At 44.4% G+C, this 8,234-nt stretch overlaps 1 pseudogene; it reads left to right on the forward strand.

Annotated features, from left to right (window-relative positions):
- The first annotated feature begins 2,196 nt into the window (after positions 1-2,196).
- On the forward strand, positions 2,197-2,340 carry LOC129406928 (small nucleolar RNA U3; annotated as a pseudogene).
- The last annotated feature ends 5,894 nt before the right edge of the window (positions 2,341-8,234 follow it).

The following is an 8,234-nucleotide window of genomic DNA, read 5'->3' on the forward strand; positions in this document are numbered from 1 at the left end:
GGTCAAGATCTTTGAACACAAAGTAACCCCAATGGCTAGAATGAGCCCCAATAAATAACGCCAGGGATCCATACATATTACAGGATGCTATGACACTTGCTTTGCATAAAGCAGACCCCCCCCCCCCCCCGTTCAACCAGTCACTGTCTATGATTCCCCAAGGGTCATCAGGAGTTACTCCTGAGCACTGAGTCAGGAACAACCCCTGGTACTACTGGGTTGGCCCCCAAACCCTAAATAAATAAATAGTATCAGGTAGATTTTAATTCAGCGATGAAACATCACCAGGCAGCACATAAAATTGGGAAAATGTTAAAATGTGGTAAGTGAAAATGGAAGAAACGATTTGCAGAACCACATACTAGTTTCTTTTTATCATTAAGGTATTGTAATTTGCAATATTATTCATAGTTGAGTTTGCAGGCATACAGTGTCACAGCACTCAACCAATTTCATCACATCATCAGTGTCAACTACAACTTCCCGCCACCAGAGTTCCCAGTTTCTTTCCCTCAACTTACCTCCATGACAGGCACAATTTTTTTTTCTTTTGGGTCACACTGAGCTGTGCTCAAAGCTTATGCCTGGCTCTGTGCCTAAGGATCATTCCTAGTGGGGCCTGAGGGACCATATGCAAGTGTAAGGGGTCGAACCCAGTTTGGTAAAACAAGTGTCTTACCCACTGTACTGTCTCTCCAACCCCAGCAGGCACATTTAGAAGTTTGGCTGTTGTAAGTTGGTTGTCATGCTTTCAGTTTTATTGATTCTGTGGTTCATATATATATATATATATACACATATATATGTATATATACATATATATAAACTCTACAATACCAATATGCCACCTGAGGCTCCTGCTCCGTACACCTGTTACCTCCTGTCCACCTCTTCTTATTTTCACCATTGATTAATTTTCTTCTTTCCTTCCTTTTCCTTCTCAATTTTATAATCTAGGTACCCCCCCTGTTGATAACTTGCATTCTCATATCCTGATACTTTACATACCCCAGATATGTGAGATCATCTGGTACTTTGTCTTTCTTCCTTACTTTACTTATATGATATCTTCCAGTTCTATCCAAATTGCAGCAAATTGCATGATTTCATCCTTCCTTGAAGCTGCATAGTATTCCATTGGAATATATACTACACCTTCATTATCCACTCATCTGTGTTGGACACCGAGGTTGATTCCATATCCTAGCTATTGTGCTAAGTGATGCAATGATTAATGATGTGCATAAGTTCTTTTGAATAAACATTATTTGTCCTGAGGGTAGATACCCAGAAGTGGAATTGCCAAGTCAAATAGGCAGCTCTGTTTCTACTTTCCTGAGAAATCCCCATGCTGTCTCCCATAGGGGTGAGCTAGGCAACATTTCCACCAGCAATGGATAAGAATTTCTTTTTCACCACATCTCCACCAACATAGTGGTAGACCCAGGTTCAATCCCCCATATCCCATAATGTCCTCTGAACTCCACCAGAATTGATCCCTGAGCACAAAGCCAGGAATAAGTCATGAGAACAGCCAAGTGTGACCCAAAAACAAACAACAAAAAGTCTATCTTTATTCAAGTACCATGTTGTTTTTAATCATTATAACTTTGTTTTATAGTTTGAAGTTAGGTAGTGAGATACCTTCTAATTTCTTTTTTCCTAATATAGTTTTGGCTATTTGAGTTGTTTTATGATTAACACAAACTTTGTTATTGACTGTTTTAAGTCTTTGAAGAATGTCATCTAAATTTGTATGGGATTTATTCAATTTTCAATCACAGTTTTATTTTTTAAAAAAATGTGTGTTTGTATATTGAAAGACTAAAAGAAAAATAAACCAAGACATTAGCAATGGCTGTTCTTAGTAAAAGGGATTTTAGGAGATTTTTCCTTCCCTTTTTTAATCCCTTTCTCTTCTATTTCTTTTATGGAAAGCACTGTAGCACTGTAGCACTGTCATCCTACTGTTCATCGATTTGCTGGAGCGGTCACCAGTAACGTCTCCATTGTGAGATTTGTTGTTACTGTTTTTGGCATATCGAATATGCCACGGGTAGCTTGCCAGGCTCTGCTGTGCGGGCGCAAGATACTCTCGGTAGCTTGCCGGGCTCTCCGAGAGGGGCGGAGGAATCAAACCCGGGTTGGGCGCATGCAAGGCAAATGCCCTACCCGCTGTGCTATCACTCTAATCCAAAGACTATACTTTCAGGGATCATTTCTATAGTTCTTTCTATAGTTCCTTATAGGAAGAATCCTATAAAATCAACGGAAAATAATGGTTTACTGGGCGGGAGGGAGGGGGGATTTTTCTTTTCTTAAGTTTTGAATCTGTGCTGAGCTATAGAGAATTCCAGTATCATACTGGGATTCCAACAGGGAGCATCCTGTCTAATTGCCACCAGTACAGGCAACAACACGGTTGTGTCACAGGCCACAGTTATCTGCATGGGGCCCTCATGATCTTTTAGATAAATCAGCTCCAGGTGGTACTCCTGTTTACTTAATACCATTTTTTTATCTTTTGTTATATTTGTTTGTTTGTTTGTTTTGTTTTTAAACCATACCTGGTGGTGCTCAAGGATTACTCCCGGCTCTGTGTTCAGGGATCACTCCTGGAAGTGCTCAGGGCACCAAGAGCAGTGCAGGGGATCAGACTTGGGTTGGAGGCACACAGGGAGAGCACTTTAAACCCCTGTACTATCTCTCTGGCCCCATTTAACATATTTAAGTAGACCCTCTCCCATTAAAGAAATGTATTTAAAAAAGACTCAATCACTATCATACAGGAAAATCAGTGTCATTTATCTGAAATAAAACATAACTATAAAGTAGATACCAATTTTAAGTAGCATTTTAAAAAAAAACACTCCAGCTGGATACTGTTGACTGAAAAAGATTCTGAATCCAAGGCCTCTTCTTCCCTTTTTGAAGACAAGGAGGTTAGCAAACATGTGAAAATCAAATATTAAAGGCCTCTTCACATCAAATGAGCCTTTCTCTTAGACATGTTCGAATGTGCATTGAAGGAGAAATGACAATTGATTCCATGTCATTTACCTGTCTCAGTGGCAACCACACACTAAATTGCCCCTCACAGTAGCATCCCTCACATTCTGCAATCCCAAGTTTCAAGGATGAGCCCAACAGAAGCCCTGAGAAACATCAGCTGCTACTGATCCTTCAAGGCTCCAAGTCACCCTTTCTGCTTGTGGCACAGTGCAATAAGCAGTGGCAGGAGGCCTGCAGACAGGGGAGGGACCCTGACCTTCTTCAAGCCCCAGGGGTACCAGCAGGTAACTCTGAGAGCTTAGAGAGTGGCTTAGGAATCTTAGGAGAGGTGAGGCAGGAGAGCTCGCACCTCTTCCTAACCCAGTAACGGTGTCAGATGTATCCTCTGAGGATGCTGGACAGGAAGAACTGGAATGAATGATTTGCAGTCATGTTTGCTAGTTACAGAACTAGGAAAAATGATCCTTTTCTGCCCAGAGCATTATCAAGTGAACTGCACCAGCTCCATTAGCATTGGAAGCATCCATATGAAATTATGGAACTTATGATGGCTTTGTCTGGGAAACTGTTCATTTCTGATCGGAAGTTCTATTACACATGAATTTAATTCTAAACAGTGTTACCAACAGATCCAAATGATTTACATTTTCAGCAATCTTCTTTCATTATCTCATACCTTGTCGGTTAGCAAAAGATGGATTTTTATGGGCTTCTGTGATGAGAAATGATTAACGCCCCCAAATGGGAGCCTTTCCCTACTCCAGCTGTTCTGGTTTGGGGTCTCATCCCTCAGTGCCTGCTCCAGTGGACACATCTGAGAGCAGAGATCAAGGAAGGGCATGCAAAAGAGCATTGCAAACTTCTCTTTAAGTTTTCAGTTAAAACATTGATCACTACTTGGTTCCAAACATCTTCTATCCATTGAGCAAGAGCAAGAAGGGATTATACCCTAATAGTGCCAAATACTGTGGCAAATGAGAAATAGCTTGGCTTCATCCCACCAGAACTCAGTGTGTGAACAGTCAGGGGGCCCCGTGGATTTTGTCCACGGAACCAAACCTAGAATTTGAATCCCAGAGGTGCTTCAACAAGCCATCTCAGGGGCTGGAGCGATAGCACAGTGGGTGGGGCATTTGCCTTGCACGAGGCTGACCCAGGTTCAATTCCCAACATCCCATATGGTCCCCTGAGCACTGCCTGGAGTAACCCCTGTACATCACCAGATATGACCTAAAAAGAAAAAAAAATAAAACAAGCTATCTCAAAGCTACAAGACAGGATCTCTTGTTTGCCTTTAGATTCGATCTTTCCACGAGACATCCAGACAAGAAACTAGGAATATGGTTGGGTTGACTTTTCCGGAAACCTTTGCCCACATACCAGATTCAAATGAGAAGTTCCTTAAAGGGCCAACATCCTCCCCGTTTGCTGTAGTTAGCACCTTCCCCAGCTCTGGTCAAAGGACAAGGGCCTCTGGAATGGACTCGGAGGGTGGGTGAGGCTGAGTATCCCACAGGAAAACCAAAGTTGATCTGTCCTAGGTACATGGCCACTTTACACTTCACCCAACGTGGACACAAGATCCCACGCAAAAGTTTACAAAGCAAACAAAATGAAATGTCAGCAACTCCAAGTGTTCTGATTTCTACATTTTAGAAACTCAATTTAAAAAAAAAAAAGATCACCCCCAGAAGGCATCTCTGCAGTATGGGGAATGCAGCTGCTCTCTGGGTTGGTTCGACTTGAGCGTCCCAGAGCACTAAGCCAAACTATCCAAAGGCAAAGAGAGGGACAGGAATGCAAACAGCACTGCAGAATGGGAACTGCCCTCCAGCCCAGGAAGCTGGGCATGTCCTTGAAGCCGGGCCCAGGATTCTCCGAGAGAGCCTCTCCCTCCCCCAACCCACTCAGGGTATCTTTAGAATCAAGGCTACAAACTGCATGAATAGTGAGTAATTCAATTAACTCTATAGTCTGGGATGAAAAAAGGGCCATTTTGCTAGCTCGAGTGGAGCACTAGTTTAACCCTGGTGCTCAGGAAATTCCCAGGCCAGACAGCATATTAAACCAGCTCTTCAACTTAAGAACAATTACTGTCATTTATCAGCCTGAATAGCAATAATGCACAAATCGACAGCTTTCAGGAGGCAAAAAGCTAGCTAGGTGTAATGATATGCAAAGCCACAGCACTCTACATTCTGAACTGTCTCCATCCCATCAATACATCTCCTACTACCTACAATTTATCAATACAAATGTGGTGCCCAATGAAGGCAAGACCAAGAAGATAAATACGAACGGGTGAGGGGGAAAAAGGCTCTGGAATGTTTGAATTTTAAAATGATGAAGTACAGATCACATTCTTAAAGCATTTTACATGCAATGACCCGATCACATCAAGTTCTCTTCTGAAAGAGGAAACAGAATAAGGGGATTTTTCTACCCAAGGTTGCAGAGAGATGCAGCTTCTCTTTCTTATTCTGTTCCTAGAACACGTCTTTAAAGAGAAGCGGAGGGTTGTTTAAGATCCTCATAAAAACAATCAGACAGGATCATGCAAATCCCAGGGATGGATTCACGTGGAGCTTTTTCCCTAATTACTTCCATATCTATTGTTTCCTTTGCATTTCACAATATCCGCAAGAGGTGCAGAGGCAAATATTCTTATGTCCATTTTAACAGAATGGGAAATTGAGGCAAGGTGTGAGTTGGAGACGCAATCCACAAGCAAGGCCCTGCCTCACAGCTGGGCTCCCTGAATTTGGGGGCCAGAGCTCACAGGCAAGGTCTGGGGTGAGGCAGAAAACACCAGTATGCAAAGGCAGTGCAATTCTGGGTGCATTTGGGGAGCAATTCTGCAATTAGGGAGATGGGAACATGTAGAATCCGTGACCCAACCCCCCAAACCAGAGAGAAAGAATTCCAAGACTGTGGTTGCAAGTACTTCACCACCACTGCGTAGAACTGGCCGGGGAGGAGATCTGGGAGCCCTGCGCTGACCTGCCCAGCCCGGGGTCTGCACCTCTTTCTACCCAAACTCCCTGGACATGGGACATTTTGCTGAGCAGCTGTTCTTAGCCAGAATGAATATAAACTAAACATGCTTTATGTGGAAGGAGCTGGGGAAGGCGGTATCCAGGGTGAGAAACATTCCTACAGAGACAATAGCGTGTCTTCCAGGAGAACTCCTGATGCCAGACAGGCAGCAAAGACAATCTTGCCCGGAGAGCTCTGCTCCTGGCTCTGGCCATTCTTCCTCTTCACCTTCCAGAACTTTCTGCAAACACTTGCAGGTCCTTCACAGCTGCTCAGCATCTCCCCCCAAATTTCTACTGTGGCCTCTAACCCTGGCATGAAAGCCCTTGACCTTTAGATAATAGTTTTAACCAATTTGATAAAGGAAAATTGCCACAGGAATAAGATGTAGGGTATCTGCCTGGTTATGTGACCGTTTGGATTTTTTTTTCTATCATTCTTGTACTCTGCTTATCTTTCATTCTTCATGTAATACCTGCTTCATTTAAAATCACACTCACACCAAAAAAACAAATTTTTAAATAAAAGAAAAATCACACTCATACAAATAAAATGATGGCTTCTTCTCACACACCCAGATAATCGCTCTGGTTAAATGGCATCCTATGCCTTCATTTTGAAATGGGGGGGGGGGGGACTCACATATATCCTTTATATCCTTTGTTTCTAGTCTCCAACCAGAATGTGGGTGCATATTCCTCCTTTCATAAGAAATTACACCTTGCTCTTACTATTAAATTAGAAGATCCTCTCATCTCTCTGAAATTTGGCTGCTTTACAATAAATACATAAATCAAAGAGGCCTGCGATCCAGACGCCAATTGGCAGACGGCGCTATGAAATAAGCACCGGGATGCGGGCTGCGGAAGTGTTACAACCTGTTCCAATCTGCTCCCTGTTCTCCCTCATAACAAAAGAGGAAGAGAATCCAAACCCTCCTACACACACACACACACACACACACACACACACGCACACACACACACACACACACACACATACGCACACACATATACATGCACTCTCTGTCTCTCTCTCTCTGTCTCACACGCATGCACATACACGCGCACTCACACGTGCACGTGCGCGCGCGCGCACACACACACACACACACACACACCAAGCAAAGAAGTTTGGGCGGTTTACATGGAGCTGAGCTGTTGAGAAGAGCCGCCCAACTGCTCAGGACACGGTTTCTCGCTCTTACCGCTGCGCTGCAATATTTGCCACATCTTGCCAACAGAAGATGGTGTGAACTTGCCATGCGACTGCTGAGAAGTTTGGGAAAGCCTGGGGGGCTGCCAGTATTGTTATCGTCGTGGCTGTTGTCACCGGGCCAAAGACGTTTTCCAAGCACTTGAGCTCCGGCTTTCTCTCCACGGCCATGGGGGGATGGTCATTAGCACTGCCTCCATCATTCTTGTCAAGAAACAGATCCAGAGAGACAGGCCGAGACTAGGTGGGCATGGCAACGAGGACACTTTCGGTTGCCAGTGATGGAAAAATTCAACCCAAAAAAAGGCTTGAGCCTGTCTTGGCTCGCTGAAGTCAGGGGTACAGAGAGGGAGGTGAGCTGGCCTTTGGGCAGCAATGAATCAATCCCACTCCCAATTCCCACCGCTGCTACCTGGGCTAACCCTCTTCGCCCCGCTCCATGTGCTACCCTAACCAGCCAAGCTCCAAGTCTAGGTAATATTTAGGTCAGGTCAGAAGATGAGTCCGTGTCAAAGCTCAGCCCAGAGACTGGTGGACCCAGACTGCACGGACTTGGAGCACGTGTACCTCCCCCAGCCAATCACAGCAGCCCCGGTGGGGTGCGGAGATCATCGGACATAGAGGGACATGCCCTGCCCTGGAGAAGGGCCTCGACTTCCTTAAAGGATGGGGGAGAAATGAAATGAACCTCCTCAGTAAAAACCAGGGATGGTAAGTGATAACGTAGCAGAGGGGGTGAAATGCCACCAATGCCCCTTTCAGAGGGTCACACTTCACCCCCAAAGTCTCCTATTTCATTGACCAAGGTACCACACACAGAACACACGAAGGTTTGGCTAGGAATAGTGCCACTCTCTTGCAGCGAATGCCCTGTGCCTTTCTGAACGCAGCCTGTCTACATGTGGCCCTGCATGTCCAGAATCTGACGAATGCTCAAAAAATGATTCCTGGGGATGTGATTTTGACTCAGA

This window comes from Sorex araneus, chromosome 8, assembly GCF_027595985.1.
Source record: "Sorex araneus isolate mSorAra2 chromosome 8, mSorAra2.pri, whole genome shotgun sequence".
In the NCBI taxonomy this organism is placed as follows: Eukaryota; Metazoa; Chordata; class Mammalia; order Eulipotyphla; family Soricidae; genus Sorex; species Sorex araneus.